The sequence below is a fragment of the Boleophthalmus pectinirostris genome, unplaced genomic scaffold, assembly GCF_026225935.1.
Source record: "Boleophthalmus pectinirostris isolate CB_2022bp ecotype Guang Dong unplaced genomic scaffold, ASM2622593v1 HiC_scaffold_8, whole genome shotgun sequence".
Classification (NCBI taxonomy): domain Eukaryota; kingdom Metazoa; phylum Chordata; class Actinopteri; order Gobiiformes; family Gobiidae; genus Boleophthalmus; species Boleophthalmus pectinirostris.
In genome coordinates, this window is record NW_026571515.1 from 38301460 (window position 1) to 38326293 (window position 24834).

The 24834-nt window shown below is 39.1% G+C and overlaps 1 long non-coding RNA gene across 1 annotated transcript; it reads right to left on the reverse strand.

Moving 5' to 3' along the window:
• Positions 1–16823: 16823 nt before the first annotated feature.
• On the reverse strand, positions 16824–17290 carry LOC129412281 (uncharacterized). Its single transcript, XR_008633647.1, has 3 exons — positions 17176–17290; positions 17025–17099; positions 16824–16871 (listed from the first exon to the last, which is right to left on the reverse strand). It is a non-coding gene; the product is annotated as an uncharacterized LOC129412281 (long non-coding RNA).
• Positions 17291–24834: the final 7544 nt, after the last annotated feature.

A 24834-nucleotide genomic window follows, 5' to 3' on the forward strand; every position in this document is an offset into this window, starting at 1 on the left:
TCTTTTTAATCTGTCTCATTGTCCCCATTGTCGTGCGTGGATACAGACACCAGTATAGAGTGTTCATAATGAGCTTAAGCAGGATTCACATAAAAATATCTGTGCCTTGCAGCTGACTTCGGTGATTAACAGAATGTGACAATGCAACAGGCGCCCTCCCTCACGCCCACACTGACAGAGCCCAGGACCCAGCCTTCTAAATTAAGAGCAGAGAAGTGACAACTATACATACACAAGTCAGTAAGTACAGTACATGCACCTGCTGACAATTCAACCTTTGCAGCTGACGCTAACTGTAGGCATGCTCAGTCTGGGGCATCATTAGACTTTAATCTGAGCTTTATTTGAACACAATGGCTGCGTTTACGTGAGAGCTTTAATTCTGATTAAAAAGACCATGTAAACATTTAATTCCTAATGAAAATCATTATTCGAAATTAAACTTAATCCCTAAGTAAGTGGGTGGTTTATTCTGATTTTAAAGCCGAATTCATTCATTCCTCGATCATGTAAATATTTATTCTTCTTAATGATAATCGCGGTCGTTCTGCACATGCTCGTTGTGTCGCCCTTCTGACACAGCTCCACCAGTCCTGGCTTCGGTCCTTCATCCGCATCTCTTTGGATTTGTGAGCGGAATGCGGGAGTGGGCTGAGGTAGAGCAGCCGTTGACTCAGTTTGTCTTCTTCCTTCCTTCTTCAGCACTCTTCCCTTCTCCTCCTTAGCTGACAGACGTAAAGGGTGATGAGAGAATTTTCCAGCTGCTGCGCAATTATCATCGGAACGGCTGAGAAAAAAGTTTGGATCGTGTTTGTGTCCGTGGCGTAACGACAAACCGAAATGACAAAAAAGCCGGTAGCAGCTGAAGTGTGTGTTTTCTCCAGGTCGACGTAAATACGTTCCAATCTCTTCTGTTGTAGAAGTTTTCAGCTTGTCCAAGAAAGTGTGGAAGTAAAAGGCTGGAGATCAACTGGATGTCTTAAGCAGTAGAAGTTTATTTACCATCAGTAATACAGCCCCAGGGGGATTTGAAAAGTCAACATAGTATGATTTCAAAACAGAACATAGTATGATCTTTGCCCCAAGCCCCTTTACTGTGCTTCCAGAGGAGGAGGTTTATAAAGCAGTTGTGGTGAGACTATGAAGGCGAGTAGACACCAGTTGAGACAGCAATGTGCAACCATTTAGAAAATGGTATGCCAAGGGAAGATTTTGGTGTAAATAAAGCTTTTGTGAGTCAGTGTTAAACTGTGATGTACGTGGAACATAAATTACTTAAATTCTCTTACACCTTCCCGACCCACAGACGTTGAGCGGAATTAAATGAAGGCGAGATTTAAACTCAATTCAGAATTATTATTTCCTTGTAAACTCGAAGGATAATATTTTAATTCTAAACTATTTAATTCAGAACAATTAATTCAGATTAAAAAATCTCATGTAAACATGGCCATTCTGACCATAAAGAACTGACTTAGTTGAAACTACAACAGGCGAGCTGAAGTCTAACATAAAATTACAATCACAAGCTAGTTACTATTATCCAGCAGTTTTTCAGTTAGTCACACTGACCATTTTTGTTAAAAATCAAACTCCTAAATGGAACTATAAACGCTCATGGTTATTACAGGCTTCTGAAAATGTGCTGTTTAAATCCATTTTGTTTTTTTTTCTTGAGTTTTCAGACCATCTTCTAACTTTTTTGATAGTAACTTCTTGGTTTCTTTTTAAAGACAATACAGTAAAGTGTATTTATTTTGTTGACATGTTTCGTCTGCTGCTGCATCTTCAGAACTGTCACCGGTGTTGGCGGTGAGGTGTCGTATATCAGCTGTTGTTACTTCCTGTAGGCGTGGTCAGCCTGATGGACCTGGCAGGTGACTCAGACTGACCACGCCTCCCGTCCTGTTGTGTGAAAGGAGGAACGCTCTGTCATCTCAGTTAATGTTGTCCGTGCCTCGTTTCCTGATTTCAGTCTCCTCCCTGATCCAGCGTTTAAACTTGTTGTTTTCTGATCCAATGACCCAACCCCCATCCCAATCCATAAGTGGTTGTTCCTTTTGCAGTGGTGGATTTTACATTTTCCTGTTTTGCTCTGTCTTTTTGTGTTCTGGTGACTCTCCCTGATGTTTCCTTTAAAAAGAACCCAAGAAGTTAAAGTACATAAGACGACAAAATGAACATCTTCGGCTTTTTTGACAGTGTTTTCTAATGTGTGTACTGTGTCACCACCACCAAGTATCAATAGTTTGCGTTTCTCCACAAGAATCTGATGTTGGAGAGTGAAGGCCTATATTGACACTTTGCAAACATTAGTGCATGTTTAGAAAAATACAAAATGGATTTAAACAACATATTTTCAGGAGCCTGTAGGAGTTTAATTTTCAACAAAAAGGTGAGAGTGACTAACTATAAAACTAACTATAAAACTGTTGGCTATGCTTCCTTCTGACTGTAATACTATTTGACAAGGAGTTGGTTAACAGCACAAATCCACTCGCCTCTTGTAGTTCCAACTAAGTCAGCTTGTTCTGGTCACATTGTGTTAAATTAAAATTCAGATTAAAGCCTAACAAAGGCCCAAACAGAGCTATGCCTAAAGTTAGCATCACACTCCCAGTGAATGCTTTGACATCAGCTGCAAAGTATCAATAACTCTGTGGGAGATTCAATCATTCTGGAAATAATATCCAAACATATGATCCTCCAAACCGTATTGTTATTTGTTTGGGATTGGCTCCACAAAGCCGTCATGAATCTTGGCTTAAAGACGTTTGAGCTGGCAACAATCACGTCTTTGCGGCTGAATGATGGCACCACTTTCTGAAGCTATTGTACTTCACTGTAGTTTATTATGACGGCACAGAAGGCACTCGCGGAGCCACGCCAGGAGTTTTGTGTTGAGAGTGAGAGCTTTGTCAGAACGAGAGAGAGCACAGCTGTAGACTCTGTGTGGTGTTAAAGCGATCCACGCTGACCCGCAGTCCACACGAATACGAGTAATAGAAGTAATGAGCGGGTCTTCTCTGTGAAACTTTTCATTCTCCAAAGTGTGTGTTTGTGTGGCAACAAAGAGCCGCACTTAAAGGGCCCAGATTATGCTATTTTCAGATCTACACTCTCGGTCAAATGTTTTAGAACACCACACTTTTCCAATTTTTACTGTTTACTCTTTATTGTTGACTAGGGATGTAACAATAACTGAAATTTCGTGATATCGCATCGTCAGAGTTCTCACAATAATATCCATCACCATCACCATCATATATTGAATTACAAGTCTCTTTGTTTAAATGAATTAATTTTAAATTTTGCTCCATTTCAGTGCAGACGAGAAGAAATAATTGTTCTAAGTAGTTCTGTAACGATAACAGATTTTGCTGGATGATTAATTGACCAAGAATTTATTGTGATAAAGATTTTGAGACCATTTTCAACTAATATAATGACCATGGAATAAAAATGCAAATACACCCTTTCAAAGGTCAGTAAACTTTACTTTCTAAAAGAACATTAAACACAGGAACTGCAAGACAACCAAAAAAACAATAAGCCTAAATAAAACAGACTTGTTAACATAAGAATAGCTTAATGTAGTCTGGTTTACAGCGAAGACTTGTTAACAAAGATGCACTTGAATAAACCATTGTTGAACCAAGCACAACCAAAACAATAAATCAAATGGATTATTAAGTCTCTGTAACAAATTCCCCTTAAAAGTGATTTTAGTCATTGATTTACATTGGAATATTGCGGCCCCTCTCTCTGTGTAAATGCTGCTGTGAGCCTCGGCATTTTATTGAAATGTTCGTATTAATCCGCGACTATTTCACTATGAGGGAGCCGCTGGTGTCGTGTCAGAGTCTTGAGGGATTTCAGTGGATCTTGGGCTCTCCCAGGGGCTAGGCTAGTTCTGTCGCTCGGGTTTGGCTTTATGTCGGCTGCTGGGGTTTGAGCCATTTCTTCTCGTCATTTGCGCGCTCGCTGCATTTGACGCATGTTCGCCGTTGACACGTACCCCACTCACTCGTGCTGATTTGGCATGGTGATTTGTTTTGTCACACAGCAATTAACTGTTTTGGTCCTCTGACGGCAGCGCTTGTGTTGTGACTTCATGTTGTGTTCACCGCGCAGACTGCGGCTCTTTCTGCACTCAGGCTGCGCACGCATCTGCTGTGTTGATAAACAAATAATCTGTCTAGTCTACGCTGGCACAATCATTGAAGCACTAATTAAAGGAGAGGAGTTAGAGAGCAATAGAAGACTTTTGATATGCAGTCTCTTTGGTAGAGAGGGAGAGAGCGAGACAAGGAAAACAAACAAGCGTGCAAATAGAAATTATCGTGGCTGGAAAAATTGTGGAGCTCACTAAAAGTTATCATACTGATTTATTGATTATCGTTACAGGTCTAGTTCTAAGCACTTTTAAGTCTTAGTTCTTTGGAGCTCTAGTCAAGGCATTCACAAGAGGAAAAAGTAGCATATTAACAGTTTTTTAACCTCCACAAAATATCGCAATAAACATCGTACTGTGAGATATGCATCGTGAAAATATCGTACCGAGAGATTTGGATATTGTTACATCTCCAATCATGAGCCTCCCACCATATCGTGAGCTTTCACATGATATCGCAATAAATATTGTACCGTGAGGTTCATACCGTGACAATATCGTGAGGTTCATACCGTGACAATATCATATCGTGAGACTTGGATATCGTTACACCCCTACTGTTGACCAAGACGTATTCTAAACTTTGGATTCATGAAAGTGTCCACCTTTGGCAGATATAACAGCTGAACACACTCGTGGCTCATTCTTTTTACAATAGAAATCAAATATTCTTCAGAAATTTCATCCCAAATCTGTTGTAGAAGTTCCCATAAATATTTGGCACTTGTAGGTTGCTTCACTCTTCTGTCCAGTTCATCCCAAACCAGCTCGATGGGGTTTAAGTCTGGACACTGTGCTGGACACTCCAGGTTTTCAAGTTTACCATCTTGTCTTGTCTACCTCTGTCTGTTCAGTTTTTACCTTTGTACCATTTCAAGCTCTTCACTGGACTTGCACGACTTTAATTGCAATAAATAACTGGAAAAAATTAAGGTGTTCTAAAACTTTTACCCAGTACTGTATTTTATAATGTTTTTCCTTATCACAAACAGACCTGGTGTCACAGTTCTGCCTTTTTGTTTGTTTTCCCCAGTCCAGCTCCGTTTGTCAGTCCATTCCAGTCCTCCTTTTGCTGCCTTCCTTCCTTTTCCTGCAGCTGCCTCTCATTCTGTAATCAGCCCAGGCCAGTCTATATATACTCCCTCTACTCAGTCAGTCTTTGCCAGGTTGTAGACCTGTAAAGACTTACTCTCAAGCTCCTGAAAACCCTGTATTACCCCTGAATCTGATCTGTTTGCAACTTCTGCAATTCTGTGTTTTTCCCTGTTTATTGTCCCTGTTCCTGAGTTCACTCCCAGTTCATTTCTTACTAGTGTATTTCCCAGTCTTGGAGGATATTTCTGTTCACATTTTTATATCATATATTCCTGTGTTATATTTTCACTCAGGTAATTATACATTACCTGTTAGAGGACACTTTCCGTTATTAACTAAGACTTTGTTTGCCTGTATACTTGTGTTGCATTTGAGTCCAATTTACCTGCGTGATACCTGGAGTTGTGTTTTCTCCCATTCTCACATGTTTAACACACAGATTTAGGCTGAGTTCTTCTCTCAAACAGAGAACACACCGTTCCACCTTGTGATGTCATTGTGGAAATACAGGAAGTGCTCCACTGTGTTTTTAAACTCCATGCACCTTCACTAGAATCATTTGGACCATTTCAGCCCTGGAATTGCCAATCTCTGAACGAAAAGTAAAAGCTACATTTTAGTTTATTTTTAGTTCAAGTTTTTTTGTTTTTAGTTCAACTTAAACTACCGCTTCATGACGTCCCAAAGTGCAACGGAGCATTTTGAGCTTTGGAGATGTAGATGAATAACAAAGGATTAATCAAACGTGTAAACAAAACAAAACAACTCCAGGTCTGTTTGTGATGAAATAACATTACAATATGACTTAAAGCTCCAACATAGCAGGAGCAGTGTAGGTGAAATCAATAAAACTTCGAGTATAGGACATGGAGATGAGTGGTCAGGTCAGAGGAGGTCAGAGCTTTTTCTACCAATAAAACTCACAACTCCCACACACAATGTAAACTTTACTCAAGTACAACTCACAAAATACCATTACAACTCTGCAAAAACTCAAATCTAGCTAAATTAAAAACTTGGATTAAGAAAGTTGTCAGGATTTTTGTACATTTCACTTGACACTACAATTTGACAGTACAATTATCCACCAATGGAACAAGACTTTTTGTACTTTAAATATGAAAATACATCTTGCTGCACTTAAGAAAAACAACAGCTCTTTTATACATTTAAAATAAGAAACTAAATTGAATGTTGCATAAATAAATAAAAAACAAACAAACAAAAAAACTTCCATTCCATTGGTTGATCATTTCACTTTCAATTTGAATCTACAAGGGAAATTAGAAACTAGTTGTGTTTTTTTTTAGCTTAATTTATATATCTATGGTTACTGTAGTGATTAGAGATGTTATTTGTTGTGTCTATGCATGTAAATGTTGTCCTGTCTTGTCTACGCATGGGATAGAGAGAAATGTAATTTTGATTTCTTTGTATGTCTAGTACATGTGTAGTCAGGCTGGCGCCACTAGTGCCTCTGCTCAATTTCATTTCTCTCCAGCGACTAGGTCAGGAATCAAAATACAATTAGACGGTTTGCACGAACCCCAAAAGTGCAAGTCCGGCCAACAGCCAATCAGCGAAGAGCCAGACATTCTGTGTTGGCAACGATTCCCAAGATTGAGGATTTAAAACCGGAACAAAGAGAATATTTGGTGAATTTTATCAAGGGGAAAGACAGTATTGCCCTTCTTCCTACGGGATTTGGGAAAAGCTTAATCTACCAGTTAACCCCGTTTGCGGCATATTACATCATGACCAAATAGCAGCGATTGGTTAAATAAAAAAAAAGTACCCGCCTACTGTTGAGCGAACGAATCCTAATGCTGCGAGGTCAGATGGTTTCCACGAAGTGAAACCGGGCTAGAACATGTGAAAAAACTGACAATAAAGCTAACTTTGAAACCCAAATCTGCTCAAATAAAGTATAATGTTCTTCAATTTAAAGATACATACTTGTAACTTTTCTGGTGGTCAAGGTCATCGTCATCTGTTTGTTTCTTTGGAAATGTCATTGCTCTGCCCTAAATGTTCCACAGTATGACATTAAACGGCTCTAAATACCTAGAAAAACTCTGGTTTGGTCTCCATGAAGATAGAAAGGTTTAATATCATACTGTGAAACATTCCAGACAGAGTAATAACATCTCCATGGAGAAAAGCATTTGATGTACCCTCCACTAGAAAAGTTACACATTGCATCTTTAAGTCATTTGAACTGACCTTACCTTTTTGCAGTGTATATGCTTAAAACTAGCTTTATAAATAGAAAGACTGCAAACTGGACCTGAGGCTGATACGGACACGGACCACTCCTAATAAATCAGATCTTCCATATCTCCTCCAGTGACCCACAGCTGGTGGAGCCGATGCTAAAACAGTCCTGCCCCAGCTGCAGAGAGCCTGGAGGAGAGAATGGGAATCGGAAGTGCCTGCGTTCATTAGCACAGCTCTCACTAAACCTGCCTCTTCACTGCGCATTTGTCACAACATATTTAAGTCCATCCTCCACAGCTGTCAACACAACCACATTCATCATACACACCGGAAGATTTGCATAAGAAATCTATAGGGACCTGGTGTTGTGTGAGATATGACTGCACCTGACACTTCGCTGTGGGTGTTCGCTGGGGTTGTTCTGTATGTATGTGTATGGCAGAATGTTCATTGGTTAAATTACCGACACAATGTTCACATTAGTAAACACTGGCAAAAAAGTTTTAAGATGTGGACCATTCGTTCTTTTGAATTTCAATAAAGAAGAAAAAACAATAAAATAGGAAAACAATTTGTCATTTCATTATTCTGTTTTAGTGTCAAACAAAAAACAGATTTCCACTTCTACTTCCAATATTTAATTAAGTTTATTTCAAATAACACTAATCCAAAAACGGTCTCGGTGCCTATTTAAATTTTTTGTTTATTTGGCCCAGAAGTTATGCAGTTAGAGGGACTTACCTGAAAAAATTGTTGCAGTTTTGTGGACAAACAGCAACTCGTTTACTTTCGCGTCATAGAAAGTCATTGTTGAAATCCATGACGAAAAACAAACAGCCGCCATATGGTAACAGCTCGCTAAGCAGCATAATTTTGAGGACATATGAACCAGAGAATAAAATATCAAAATTAAAATAGGCACTGAGACAGTTTTTTGACTGGTGTTATTTGAAATAAACTTGAAATTAAATATTGGAAATAGAGGTTGAAATCTGTTTTTTGTTTGACACTAAAACGGAAAAATGAAATAACAAACTGTTTTCCCATTTTATTGTTTTTTTCAAAAGAAAACAAGAATAACGACTCAAAGACTCAAAAATAAATACAAAATGGATTTAAAGGTTGCAGAGGTGGGGACTTGCAAGTCGTGACTTTGACTTGAGCCAGATTTGAGTCACTATTTTTAGGACTTGGACTTGACTTGATATAATGAACTTGACCCGGACTTGAGGCCTGTGACTTGAAAAACACTTTTAAATCTGAATTCTTTCTATTCTGATTGTAATGATTCACTCTAAGATCTTGTCAAGACATTTAAAAAGAAAAAGTTTGCATTTCTACAACACTTACATACTCTATTTATATATTAGTATTTATATACTATGACTTTATAAGTGCAGTTTATCTTAAAATTCATATTAATTGCAAAAATCTACTTTACTTTGGTTTAAAGACTTGAAATGACTTGAAGCTCTAAGCAGATGACTTGGGACTTGACTCGGACTTGAGGTCGAAGACTTGAGACTTACAATACAACGACTTGCAGCTCTGAAAGGTTGTAGAGGGGATTTTCCAAGGACAGAGAAATACAGTGACTGACTGTCCTTTTTCAAATGTTGTGCATGCGTGACACCTCCTCCTTACACTAGAAGTCATGTTTGTTTACAGCCAGTGTGCACCCAGAATTGCTGTTGAAGTTTCCTGTCCAGAAGTCATTTAGCAACCAACGTGTCAGTCTTTAGACCGTTTGTCTGCTTCAGTGCGCCATCGCTGGAAAGAATCTCCAAGAATCACCTTTGTTTGGCTTCGCTCCTTTTCTTATTCTCTTTTTCTTTCAGCGACCTCAAAAACTGACTTTCTTTTGCTGCTAACTGGTGGTGGATTCTTGCCTGACATTGCAACAAACTTTGTGTTAACTGTGTAATCCCAGCGCGACAGCAGGTCAGTTAGACTAGAAATGTAGGGCGTTTGATTAACAACAGCCAATAGATAACAAGGCTACCTAATGTTTATCTGGTCCCACCATGTCCACAGTTGATGGAATTTCATTCATTTTTTTTGGTCATCATAATTACAAGGCTGCTGCATCTCTATAATTAGGGTGACCGGAAGTCCCAAAAAATTCATGCCTGTCCCGAAATCTAAGATACTATCCCGAATCTGGCCCTAAATGTCCTGAAAATTACACTAACAGAACACTGAGTAGTTTTTTTCTGATAAACATTAAAAACTCTTCGTAGAGAACCCTTGACGGCTTCTAGACGCTCTGTTTGCAAGGCGTACATTTGCCTCCAGGAAAAAGCGTCTGACTGAAGGTACGGGCAGACAGTACGCAGCACGCCGCCACGTTTGGAGCCAAGTGCAGAGCAGAGGGGAGACAGCAAAGTGGAGTGCCATCGACATGCAGTCAAGAGAAGCAGGAGAGGCAGTGCCACAACCAAACTTTCCCCTACATCATGTTGATCATGTTGTTTTTTTCTTCAGTTCAGACACTCTGGGTTCAAGACCCCAATTTGTCATTCACATTTTCATTTTGTTCTTTTTCCGTTTTCTGTGTAAACAATATAATTTGTTACAACCCAGTGATTTTATTAGTTAATGTGATTTAGTTCTTTTGTTTTTAGAATGCATCAACATTTGTGAGCCTAAACCTTGCCCCTCCCTAGCCCACCCGGATCCAAATTTCAGCCAACGGTGTCCTGAATTTAACCAATCGTATCTGGTCACCCTATCTATAATGCTATTTTTGAAATTTCATTGACAATTTGGAAAAAAAAACAAAAAAAACCCAAAACATCAATACAATCTTTAAACAAGTCATTTTCAGGAGTCTGTTCGATTTTTAACAAAAAGTTGAGGGACTGAAAAACTGGTGACTAATCTAATCTGTAACTGTAATGTTATTTGATAGAGACTTGTTTAACAGCACAAATCAGCTCACCTGTTCCAGCTAAATTCATTCTTTCTGCTCAAATTGTGTTCAAGTAAACCTCAGATTATATGCTAACAAAGCCCCAGACAGAGCAGTGCTTACAGTTAGCATATCACCCCCAGGGAACATCAATGGCGTCCGCTGCAAAGAATCAATCCAAAATGACGATGTATTTCTTATGACCTTGTGTAATTCTTATTTGACATGCATGGGGGGTGTGTTTCTTCAAATCTTATGCCGTGATTTTTCGTGTTCAGACCTTGTTCCAAATGATTAGGTTCAAAATGCACATTTCCTTAGTTTTATTAGATTAAAGTTTCAGTGCTGTTGGGGGCGACCTCTCAAAAGTAATTCAAGGCCCAGACGCTCTCCTCTATCTCGTCATAGTCAAATTTGCAGATGGAAATGAACTTCCTACAGCTAAAGTTGGGTACGAGCCGCTTTGCCCTCTGGCATTATGTAACTTGTCCTATTAAATACATAAATGAAAGTGAAATGAAATATTTGATTTGACAGAGGACATTTTATCAAAGTTGTATAAATATGAGTGTGTGTGTTGTGGTCGTAGAGAAAGAGGACGAAAGCAGTCTTGTTTCCGTCAGTCTACCCTAGGGCAGCTGTGGCTACAACTTTCACTATCAAGTTTGTAAGGATAAAAAAAGCACAGAATTGTAAAGCATCTGGAAAAGATCTGTAAGATGAATCATTTTACTAAAGCTTCATAATACACAATCTGTTTCACTTTACCGGTTCTTCTGTGCCTTCTGCTGTGGAGCTGCTAAATTGTGATGGAATGCATTTCTTGCACTGTAATATATTGTTGTATTGTAATCAGGAGTGGTCCTAGGCACGGGCGGACGAGGCAGCCGCTGGGATGGGATTTCGCGGGGCCCCGGTCCTCATGTTTTTTTGCTCATGGAGTAAGTCGTTGTGTCGGGGGGCTACAGATTGTATTGTTGGAGCAATGTGATGAGTTCCACTTGTAAACTGTAATGCACTGACACACTGTATGTGTTTGTGTGTGTATGTGTGTATATGTTTGTGTGTATAGGTGTTCTTGGCAAAAGAAGATATTAAATTTGTCAACTGGACAAACTGGACACTGTACCTTTGTCCAGCTGACAACTTGAATTTCTCCGTTTGTCAAGGATTTTAGCTGAACGACTGAGGGATTGTACACACATCTATAGGTGTTTTTGTGTATGTGTATGTCTGAGTATGTGTTTGTATGTGTTTGTGTGTATGGTTTGAGTGTGCATATGTATGTGTGTGTATGTTTGATTTAAATCTTGTTTTTATTGTACACATTTTATTATATTTATTTATTTTAGGCATATTTTTTAGGATTTCCAGTGTCTCCTCTGTAGGAGCCCTCTGCATCGGGAGTGGAGGTCAGCTGTGGCTGCTGGGTCTGTCATGTGGGCTCCTGGTGGAGGGATGGTGCTTGGGCCTCAGGTGCCTGGGCTTCATCTCTCCCCTGGACCCTGTGGTGGTTCCTGGTGGTGGTGGACGTCTCTCTGCTCCCGGTGCAGACGGCTCCTCTGATGGTGCTTTCTCAACTGGTTCGCCTATATTCAGCCTCACATTTTATTGTGTCCGGTTATGTATTTTAGCGCGAGTGCGTGCGTGTGCGTGTTTGGGTTGTTTGACTATGTGGGGTTGGGGGTGCGGGGGTTGGGTTGGTGGTTGGAAATGCGGGACAGTTTTTAATCACTGTAAAGCACTTTGTGTTGCATTTTGTATGAAAAGTGCTTTATAAATAAAGTTTGATTTGATGTTTGTGTGTGTATGTGTGTATTTGAGTATGGTTTGTGTGTATGGTCTGTGTTTATGTATGGTTTGTGTGTGTGTGTGTGTGTTTATGTATCAGAGTATGGTTTATGTGTATGGGTTTATGTGTATGGGTTTGTGTGTATGTTTGTGTGTGTGTATATGCATCTGAGTATGGTTTATGTGTATAGTGTGTGTTTGCATGTTTGTGTATGTATCAGAGTATGGTTTGTGTGTGTGTGTGTTTGTGTGTATGTATCTGAATATGGTTTATGTGTATGGGTGTGTGTGTTTGAGTGTTTGTGTGTATGGTTTGTGTGAGTGTGTGTGCATGTGTATGGTGTGTGTGCATGTGTATGATTTGTGAGAGCTGCTCAGAAAATGCTGCAAATGAATTATCCTCTGGGACCAATAAAGTTTTCTCACTCTGACTCGAGTTAATGCAATATCCACACTGGAGGTTCATTATGTGAAAGCGATTTACTTTTTACCGTGCTAATGTCTTCATTTCACAACGTTCTCTTCTAAATTTAACTTTTCATTTTGCTTGGGGTAAATGCTCTCAATTTTATATACACTAATGCTTTTCTACCTTCAGGACACTCCAAGAGCTTTACGTTAAGAAACTTCAGTGTACAAGGACACAACAACAGCATCCATTTGTAAGAGCTGGAATCGCACCACCAACCTTCTGTCACACTTCAACAATATAGGATGGCAGAGTTGCTGGAGCAGAGACTAGACGGCAGGTAAGTAAAAAAGCAAAAACACACTTGGCAAAGATGTGTTCACCTCGTGGTTAACTGACGATATGGCAGAGACGTGTGGAGAACTCAGGCTTTTTTACCCGTGATGGTGACAGATGAGATACTGTCCAGTCCAGGAGCAGGAGGAGAAGCCATGGTCACACCCAGCCAGTTCCAAATAGGCTCTATTCACGCTTATGTCATAAAACTGGATGACTTTTGGAAACATGTGACCGACGACTTCCTTTGTTGGCGATAGTAACTGACAAAATCTGGGGAAATGGCCTGATTTCTTCATCTAGATGTCATTGTCTTTCTTTTTTCCTTTTATAAATTGCCTATTCATTTGTGCATTATAATTTGTCTAATTTAATAATAAAAAAAATATATATCTTTAATATCTAACCTATATGAGATGTTGTAGTAACCTGGAGGGGCAAGTACCCCCCTGTGGGAGAGCGATAAAAACAATTCAGCTCAGCCTCTCAAGAGGGTCACATCAGTGTAGCCTGGTACATGTGTTTTTTTTTTCTTAGTTTCATTAATTTCTGTTGCTTTTGCCTGATATGAGCACTGTTTTTTGTAAATATTTCTTTTTGCCACAACACCACAGTGAATTTATGAATACATTTTTGTTGGTGAAATGGAACATTTTCTGAGTCTGCCTCCTGGTTAAGACCACATTATCCTGCTTCCGCACATAATTATTTACGCTTTTGGTATCTGGTATGCTGTAATATAGCAATATGTCATTCTTTCAAAGCTTAGGCCCCACACTAATCCGATTGAAAATGGCTTCAGAGACGGAATGGTCTGGTGTTGCCATCTCCCACGAATTCATCTCAGTACAGATTTGATCTGGCACTGTGTGGACACCTGAAAACGCTGATACACTGATGTAGGAGTTCTAATTGCATCCTTATTGGACCACGTCACTAATATGACTTGAGCCTTCCTGATTCGCTGGGTTCATCGGTCATGCATTAGCGAAAAACAGTTTAAACTAACCATAGACAAACCATAGCTAGAACTACATGATACATAGATTCCCAGTCCACACTTTGGATTTTAAAATGAGCATGGAGGCTCAGTGTTACGTTCAGTAACAACTGAACCTTATCGTCAGACCACGAAAAGACTCTTTTCACGCTTCTTCCTCGGCTCGAAATCGTCTGCTGTAACTTCAGACACGGTGCTCCACTTCCTCGTTTTTACTGCCCACATGACGTTGTGAGCCTAGTCATGTGACTACCATTTCAGGTGGTTTCACGTTACTGTGTGGATAGGGAAGACTTTGATTGCAGACACAGAAATGACATGTCTGGACACAAATCGTTTCCGATACAGTGACTCGTTGCAATGTAAATGTAACCTTAGTTATCAGCTGTAATGTAATACTGAGCAGCCTAATTAAGGTGATTTGTGAATACAACCAGTATCTGCAGTTTTCTCAACATCTTGCTATCGTACTTGACACCCACTTGGCATTTGCTATAAAATATCTTACCACTACATCTGCTCATTGAGTCTGTATAACAGTTATTTATGTGCTTTACAGTCAGATGCCCTCCCGCAGACACAGCTGGCTTTATATTGCTGCTGTTTCTTAATGAGTTCCCCCAGCTCTGCTCTTGATCATCACATTAGTGTTCCATTAGCTAACGCGAGCTGTATTTATATTCTTTACCACTGTCGGCTGCTCAAACTCTAAATAATTTAAAACCACAGGGCCATTTGTACAAGAGACAGAATTTTGTATTTTCTCCTATAACTGAGATGCATGAATAATTAAGAAAAGACGATAAAATGGTCAGCGGTGTTCAGTCTTGCAGTTTAAATCCTCGGTTTGTGCTTTTTAAACGGCCTGCACTCCGTTTAATCCCGTTTAGTAAACTTTGTCTTGCCTCAGTGCAGATATATTGTATAAGCAGTTCTTGATGTCAAAATATATGGTCTAAGGAAAATAAGGAAAATAATAATTTTGACAAGAGTGCTTCAAATAGTAGCACTTTCATACATTTGAAAACTGAAAAAGTTTTCAAACTATCCTACATCTGTTTTTCAAAATTTTAGAACAAATTCTAACTGGGACATGACTTCCAATCTGCATCTCTGACCAGTCGCATCACTTATATCATCATTTATACATAACTTCAAGGTGAGTGGAGTGTCTTGCCCAAGGACACAATGACAGAACACAGATTGGAACTGTAAGGTGGATAAATTCAGTGACCCAAAAAGTCAAATTAATCCTGGTTTTGTCCTAGTTCAATACGGGTTTAGTCCTGGGTTAGTTCTTGGTTCAGTGCTGGATTAGGCTTGATTTTTGTACTGGTTTAGTCTTGATTTTGTTCTGGTTTAGTCCTGGTTTTGTCTTGGTATAGTCCCGGTGTAGTACTTGTTGAGTCCTGGTTTAATCCTGGTTCAGTTCAGATTTAATCCTGTTTTTGTACTGATTCAATGCTGCTTTAGTCCTAGTATAGTCCAGGTTCAGTCCTGGTTTAATCCTGGTTTAGTTCTGCTTTAGCCCTGGTTTAGCCCTGGTTTAGTCCTGGTTCAATACTGGTTTAGTCCTGAGTTAGTCCTTGTTTAATATTTGTTTAGTCCTGGTTTAGTCCTTGTTCAGTATTTTAGTTCAGTTCTGGTTTAGTCCTGCTTAAACCTTTGTTATTAGGTTCTTTTTTTCAGACCTAGAGTGTTATTTCATACCTGACAGTTTCGACTGCTCACTAGCGTCTTCCTCAGAGTCACGTGATGTTGCTGTGACGTGTCCAGTCAGCTGATTTAAACAGGTTTTGGCGCTGTCTTCCTACCGGTGGAGGCAGGACGACAGCGCCATCTGCAGTCCGACTTCCTCAGGACAGCATCCCAGGTGTGTGAGTAAAAAAGCCCCCTCGTCCCGGTTTAGTCCTGTGGGCACGTTTCCTTATTTCGATTGCTTCTTTAATCCAGCGGCGATGTTTGTTTTCCTCTGTCCCAATGATGTTTGAAAAAAAGAACCTAATAACATAGAATATTGGAAGACCAAATGAATCTCATTGGACTGCTTAAACCTTGGTATAGTCCTGGTTTAGCCCCAGTTTGGTCCTGCTTTAATCCTAGTCATCTGCTAGTCTACTCCATAAACAACTGCAAGTGAAATTAATAAATTAGTCTTTAGATCAGAAAGTCTTTCAAACTCCAACTCAGACTTCAATATTTGACCAGGGTAAAGTGTATTACTATAGGAGTATGTAAATGCTAATGCAGCCACAGTGTATCCTAATAGAAAGTCTTGTCTGTGCGGCCTCTCTCATTTGAACTGGAGCGTTAGAGGTTATTAATAATGTAAGTAAAGGACCAGACCTCTTCTTGGTGACGTGTCTTATCTTAAAACGGCAGCTCATTTCCTCCTGTCTCTGTGATAGAACGTGAGCTAACACAGAGGACCTGAAATATGACACACTGACCATCCATCATAAATACTTTGTGCGTCTATAGTACTCTTGCCTCACATCAACATGGTTCTAGGTTCGACTTCTTGACATTTCCTCATTTCATAGAACTGTACACTGAAAAAAAAAAGTTGCTGGATTTGCGTAAAAAAGTTATGGACAGCGGTTGCACGCAATAAAATTATGTTTAGGCTTTGAAACTTTTTTCGAACCCCTCTACACATTTTTCTCGGAACATGAACAACCACTTTCATGTTGATGAAATTTGCATAAATCATGCTGAATATGCATATTTATCTTATGGTACCTTATCATGAAATGTATAAGTATGTATAATTTAATTTAATTGATCTAATTCTGTAAAAGAATACAAAAACAGTCTTTAGTTTTCTACAGATCTGTATTGTCTTAAACAGAATCAAACACAGAGCACAGGGACAGAGACACAGTTTGGAGCTGGACAGTGTGAAGATTTATTCCAGTGAAGACGCTCTGGTCTCTGCCTGTGGACACACGAATAACACATGATCACATTCTGATGATCTACTCTGTTGTACATGTTTAAATACACTTAAAGCACTTATTACTCTATAATACAATGAACCAGAACAGAGTCACATGAACATTAGAACTGTATCTGCAGAAACAAAACTCACCATGTGCTGCTTTTCTTCCTCTAAACACAGTAACAGGGAGGGCATCTGGTATAAAGTCTCCTAGTGCCACATCACCTTGTACAAGTACGATAACAGTTTCAATAGGAAGTTCACTTTGAAAAATTTTAAAAATTTTAGTTGGTTTACTTACTTTGTTCATCTGTGCTCTGTGTTTTGTTGGTTCTCAAACATCTTCCTTTTTTCTGAAACATCAGCTGTAACATTCATGAACTTCCCCACAGCTCCAGCAGAGCTCTGGATATCACTCTGTGTTTGTAGACGACTCTGGAAGCAACACATTCAAGTCACACTCTTGTAGATGGACAGTCAAAAACAATTTGTTTCAAGCTGTCCTTACATTAACTCTAATTTCAAATAAAACACCACAAACATGTTTTAACAATGACGACATTCTAGGCCGGAGAAGCACATAATAAAATCTTTGAAAAGTCTCACCTCCAGATCAGTTCTCATAATCCTCCTGCTCCACACTGTGTGTCCTCTGCTCCTCTAACTGTCCTGTGTCCTGTTACATTTGAATTTTCCCTCCAAAAGTTTTGGGGAGGAGAATTCCAGAGGGAGGAGCCTCACTAGAGATTATAATAAAGTCATGTTTCCTCAACCTGATTAAAACATGCAGGTCTCACATCGGCCACAATCAAGCGATGTTTGTAAGATTTAAACATGCTTGACAGAGAAACGTAAAAAAGTGATGTTATTGTTGTCAAATTTGTTTTTGCAATTTGAGCAACCCCTCTCACTGTTTTTTCAGTGTACTCCATACTCCATACAACTGCACTCACCCTTATGGAATAAATAATACTCCCTACAACTGTACTGATAATAAATAACCCTATATCCAGTTATCAGTTACTTTGAAATAGTAATCTGACTGATTACTTCTTTAAAAAGTAACTTAGTTACTTTTAAAAGCAAGTAGTCAGTAACTTAACTAAGTTAGATTACAAGTTACTTTATTAGTTACTTTCAGCAGCAGTGAACAGAGTGAACAACAAACCTTTATGTTGCCATCTTTAGCTGAAATAAAATCAAAGTAATGTTTGTATTTCCAGCTACTGACTCCATTATTTACATCTGACTCGTGGCGGAGCAGAGATGACGTAACATCATAGGAAACGTGTCACCAGAGATTATTTATACGATGTTTGGGGTCACATAACTCATGTCGCCAAAAATATAAATAAATAACCTACGTCGCCCTGAAATGCAAAATAGTAATGCACAGTGTATTAGATAAGTTAAATCTGACTACTGGTTTGGAAATAGCACTGTGGTAGACTACTCGTTACTGAAAAAAATGGTGACTACAGTAACGTTACTAAGTAGCGTGTTAGTGGCATCACTGGTCATGTCAATCATTATTTCATCTCTGAACTGTTTTTCCGTTACGACCTCTTGTATATATCTGAGAGATATTTCTCTTTTTTTTTTTTTTACCTCATGTATTTATTTAAATAATTATGCCTTATTTAACATCAGTCATTTGTCAAGTCTTTATTTCCGGAATGCAGGTCCAACTTGAAAAAAACCAGGGAAACAGACACAAGGCTCAACTCGGCTTGAAGTTTTTATTGAAATAATTTGATTCTTAGTAGTAGTAGTAGTAGTAGTAGTAGTAGTAGTAGTAGTAGTAGTAGTAGTAGTAGTAGTAGTAGTAGTAGTAGTAGTAGTAGTAGTAGTAGTAGTAGTAGTAGTAGTAGTAGTAGTAGTAGTAGTAGTAGTAGTAGTAGTAGTAGTAGTAGTAGTAGTAGTAGTAGTAGTAGTAGTAGTAGTAGTAGTAGTAGTAGTAGTAGTAGTAGTAGTAGTAGTAGTAGTAGTAGTAGTAGTTCGAAAATCCTTCAAAGCAAACAAATGTGTAATGAAATTTAATTTACATTTCACAGTGTCAGTCATAATCTATTTTACTTTTAATTAATACACTTCAATTATGATTTTATATATAATATATTTTATATTATTTATATATATATAATATTTATTGTATTTTATAATATCCAGTATACATTTCACACATGAACCCAAATAGCTATCATTTTAACCAATCATTTTACCAATAATTTTTCAATCCTATAATTAACTTTTTATACAGTTCTAAATGAATGCACGAAATGCAATATTTGAAGATACATTTTGATACATAAATACACTGTTTTTTAATTGCTAAACAACATATTTATATAATATTTAACTAGAGCTACTTAAACCTAGAATTCACATCATTTTCTCCAAATCAGATTTACCACTCCAAATAAACAATTTAGTTATTCAACTTAACTCTTTTAGCATTTTCAAAATTAAATTGAATTTATCTACAGTTTCTTTTAAACTTAAAACTAATTTTAAAGGTAAATTTCCTCACCAGTAGTGTCTCTGTTTCCCCTCACATTCCTTGGTTTGGTTTGATTTGTTTACACACCTGGGCCTAATTAAATGATTACAGAGACACACCTGGTTACCTGTTTTTTGGTCTTGCTGCCATCTACTGGCCAGACTAAAAATAACCTAATCAACTAATAAAAGGGGAGGGGAGGAGAGAGGAGGAGTGGTGAAGAGGAAGAGGAGGGAGCAGAGGTGAGAGGAGACAGGGCTCAGGAGTGGAGGTGAAAACTTGGTGCAGGGGCTGGGCTTTTTAACTTGACAGTCATTTTTGCTTCTTATTTTGAATTTATTATTACCATATGATGTGTGAGCTATAAAAATTGTAGAAGTCTAAATGTGGAGTTTGCCTAATCAGTATATCATTCATTCATTTGTTTTTCAAAATAAAACCAAAAATAAGAAAATGAAAAAAAAACAAAAAAAACAATTACTTTCTTCATTGTCTCCAAAACCAAAATGAAAAAACAAATAGTTATTTTATAATAATAATTAGTTTTTTGCACCACATATGGACTGAACCAGGTCTAAACCAGAACTGAACCAGGACTAAACCAGGACTAAAACAAGGCTAAACCAGTCTCAGTTCCGATCTCTTCCGAGTCTGGTCTGGGTCTGGTCCTGGTCTGGTCCCAATCTCAGTCCTGATCACCTGATAGACTATGCGGGTGCACCTCTGGGCCCGTCCTGACACTCAGTCCTGGTTCAGTCCTGGTTCAGTCCTGGGATCAGTTCATATGCGCCGCAAAAGTCCGTCAGAAAACTGCTGTTATCTGTTTTTTCTATTATTCATTTAAACATAAAATTGAAAACTGAAAAAAACAAATCGTTATCTGTTTTTTCATTTTGGTTTTGGAGACAAATAATGAGGAAAACTGTTATTTTTTTTCATTTTCTTATTTTTGGTCGTATTTTGAAAAAAGGAATGAATGAATGAATGACACACGAAATTTGCATGTTTCTCCCTGTGTTGTTAATGTTAATGTTGTCATGATACTATAATTTCAAACTTGATTTCGATACTGAGGAATAAAAAAAACAAAAAAAAAAACACTCTTTATTTGGACAGTAGAATGTGATTTTCAGCATTAAATCATAGTACTTTCTATTATATTACCAAATCTCTGTAATCCTTCAGTGGTCCAGGTAGGTTCAGTAGTGGTCCATGTGCGTATACTAGACTATGTGCTCTTATACTTGTTCTGTTACAGCTCAAGATCATTTTAAAGACATTCAACACTATTCATACTAGTTTTAGTATTATTTATTTTTAGTTTTATTTATTATTTACTATCTGATTTTTTATGCTTGGGCACTCTGGTCTTCTTCTTCAACCCAAAACATGCACAATGGGTCAAATCCTCCAGTGAGGTAGTCCTGACCAAGACTAGCTCAAGATCTGGAGATGGGTCCCTGGGTATTGCAGGATGGGTCAAATGCAGATGAAGAATTTCCCTATGAAAACTCCTCTTTCCCAGTCTGAACTTGAATCTCCTTAATGCCAAGTCGTGATGTGTAATCTCTAAAAGTAAAACTGTTTTCTTTGATAACTGCTGAAGAGACAAATTGTAATTTAGTGCTAATCAAGGCACGCATTTAGTAGCAGGAAGAGCTCTCGACCCACAGATGACCTTTAGAATAGAGGAGGGGGAGCGAGGGAGGGAGCGAGGGAGAAGCTCTAGTGTTTAATTATACTCAATAACAGCAACAAAAGTCCATCCAGTAATGTGTCTTCAAGGGAAAGTACACGATCATTTTCATGCAATAAAGTACAAATTGTCTTGCCCCAGTACAGACATATTGTTAAGTGTTTTTATTGTGCACATGAAGTAATCCAAAACTGTTTTAAAATTTAATGAATGACAGTGTTTGGATCAGTGGATCTTTGTCAGGTCATAGTTCTCTCTCTCTGTGTGCCACTCCCATATACACCTCCTGCCCACTGATTGGCCAATCCAAAAGTGAGCCACAGGAAATGTCCACACAACACAAAATATAACACAGTATACACTGCACTTCATATAACAAGTCCATCAATTATATGTTGTTATCAGGCAAGTAAATTACCTCATGAGCTTTGGGTAATGACGGAAAGGACAAGGTCGTGGATACAAACTGTAACAATTCACCTGTTCTCAACAAACGAAAAGCTACAACGCAAAACTTAGGACGTGGGAGGATCCATTCACGTCAGCGGGGTGAAATAAAGACATGCAAAAAATAAAGTGCCCGTCTTTTATACACGCGAGAGTGGCCACATTAACTAATAAACACCAAACACCACCCCGCGCTCGACCGCACCCAATCCCCAAAAACCCAACACAAAACCCAAATCCCAAATCACAGTGCAAGAAAACAACAAAAGGCAGTCCGTTTTAAGTCCACCACCCTAACCCCAACAAGCTTTACTTGTCCTCAAAAAAGTTCAAAGTTTCCCCCCCCGCTGCGCGGCAGCGTGACGTGTGACTGAAGAGTTTGCGGTGTTACTCACGCCACCCGCGCTCCGGTTCTGACGCACAGTCCAGCAGCTCCCGTGGCGAAGTAAGATCCCACCGTATGGAAAAGATAATAATCCGCAAGATACAGCGATATATTCCAATATATCGTGGTTCCACGGCACAGACAGCTCCTGGCAGGCGTCCAAGTTGGCGTGTGACGTCACACCCTTTACGCGTGTCCCTCTCCCCTTAAATCCCCCGTGCGTCCGGAGAGGGCGCAACAAACAGTCTGATATGGCCTAAATAATAATGCCACTTACATATAAAGGACCAGACACAAAAGATATTGTTAACAAATAAGAATTTCTCCCAATGCATTAATAGATAGGTGAGGACCTTTACAAAGCGGTCGAAATAAGTTTCCTCCGCAGGTTTCCCGGGTGCTCCCTTAGAGACAGGGTGAGGAGCTCAGTCACACACGAGGAGCTCGGAGTAAAGCCGCTGCTCCTCCACGTCGAGAGGAGCCAGCTAAGATTCTGGATGCCTCTTGGATGCCGCTCTGGAGAAGTGGTCCGGGCAGGTCTCACAGGGAGGAGACCTCGGGGAAGCTGGAGGGTCTATGTCTCTCGACTGGCGTGGGAGCACCTCGGGATACCCCCAGAAGAGCTGGAGGAAGTGTCCATTTAAAGGGAAGTCTGGGCCTCCTTGCTCAGACTGCTGCCTTTGCGACCCGGCCCTGGTTAAAAGTAGAAGAAAATGGATGAATGGATGGATAAATATAACATTTTAAGAAGTGATTCATTTCGTATTCCTGATTCAAGCCACTAGGGGCCGGCGTAGTTAGCATTTCCATAATGGCAAAACTCTGCTGGCCTCTCAGTGGTGAACAACACTTATAAATTGCAATGAATAATTAGGATGCAAAGGCTAACTTTGGACCACTGTTTAAAATGTTTTCACATTTTAAGACAGTAAAAATCAGCCAGCTATTATCTATATTTGCAAAGTTGAAACATTTAAGCATTTCTGGAGGGATATTTGACAGCTGGTTTCCATGGAGATGCCATTACTTCACCTGGACTCTTCCGTAGTTAATATTATCAGTTCTCTGGCGTTGTTACTTGCTTGTCTCCATGGAGATCTGTTTAATGCCATACTGTGGAACATTCCAGGCATTAACATCTTCATGCAAACAAGCAGGTAGAAGCATAGACTGTTAAAAAAAGTGAATTAAAGGAGTGTGTGATGTCACCCACAGTGTTCGGCTCCAGTCAAATGAAGCTCACAGAGGTTGGCAGTTACAGGAGCGAATTTGGAGCTGAGTTCTATATTAGGAATAGGAATTGATTTACAGATGAAATGGATAAATAAAATAAATAAAAAAAAACTAAAATAAATAAATAAAAACTAAAAATTAAATTAAAACACCACGATCATGTAGAGTGAAAAAATATGAACATTTTAAGAGGGATAGAGGGGCAATGTTTTTTCAATACAAAGTGAATTAGAGCCAAAGCTGATGGAGCTGGAAGCGCACCCATGCTTTGTTCATTTATCTAAGCAGTCTATGGATGGGAGACCTTGAACCAGAAAAGTTACATATCCACCTTTTAAGTCTTTATATAAACATGTGTAAATGTAAAGTGGATATGTAACTGATGAAAAACAGCATTGTAACTGATAAAAGCTCACAGACATACTTCAGTTAAAGAGCTACAGCAGCCAAGATCTGAATTGCCCATGTCCTTGTAATTGCATTGAAAGAAGTGATTTTGGTTTCACTTTATTGGTCCGAGAGTTTATTAAATTACTTTGATTAATGGTGAGGCGAGGAAGCAGGATTAAGACTGAGGAGCAAACCGGGTCACAGTTCAGTGCAGTACATTCTAGACAATTAGTGATTTTTCTCTCCAAAGCACCAGAGGATGATGGGAAAATATGAGACGATGGTTAGTCCAATTACATCTGATCGAAGAAATTAATGTGAATTGATTCCCTGAAGGCGTGTGAGAAAATATTAGTCTGCAAAGCAATCTACAGTTCTCCATGTGTTTAGCTCCATCAAAGGTTTCACTGTTTGTGTTTGGGGCCTCAAGTTAATTATCCAATCACAAAGCAGAATGAGCTGCTAACATTGGGCTGCCAGATCTTACAACTAAAACATAAAAATGCCTGGGTTTAGAGACTGAGTATAGTGTTCAAATTTCTTAAAGGTGCACGAATTAAGAGGGTTAAACACCTGCTTGTCTCTGTGGAGATGTTACTACTTGAGTCCAATTTGGTCTTCTGATAATTTATGTTATTAGGTTCTTTTTTCAGACCAACAGTTTGTTTTTATTCCTGACAGTTTGGACTACTCCCTGCGGTCTTTCTCAGAGTGGTCACGTGATGTTGCTGTGAAGTGTCCAGTCTAGATTTATACAAGCTGTCTTCCTACCGGTGGAGGCAGGACGACAGCGCCATCTGCAGTCTGACTTCCTTCAGACAGTATCCCAGGTGTGTCAGAGTAAAAAAGCCCATTCGTCCTGGTTTATAGCCCACAGGACTATAAACAAGGACGAGGGGGCTTTTTTGACCAGTCTGAGGAAGAGCACTAGTGAGCAGTCCAAACTATCAGGTGAAAACAAACTCTGATGTTACTGCTTCGCCTGGAATGTTCCAAAGTATGACGTTAAATGACAAAGTGTGTTTATTGTTGAAAAACCCTGAAAATGACTTGTGAGCAAGACCATCTCTACATATGTATAACCTTTAGCTTGGCTTGGAGCTGATGACTTGCTTCTTTCTATGGAGAAACGTTTAATGCCATACAGTGCAGTGGCTGAGCAGCTCGCACTCATGCATCACAGAAAGAAGGTTCCAGGTTTGAGTCTTTTTTTCGTTGATCCTTTCTCTGTGGAGTTTGCATGTTCTCCTTGTGTCTCGGTGGGTTTCCATGCACCAAAGGTACAATCTTTCAGTGGAAGTAGTTCTGA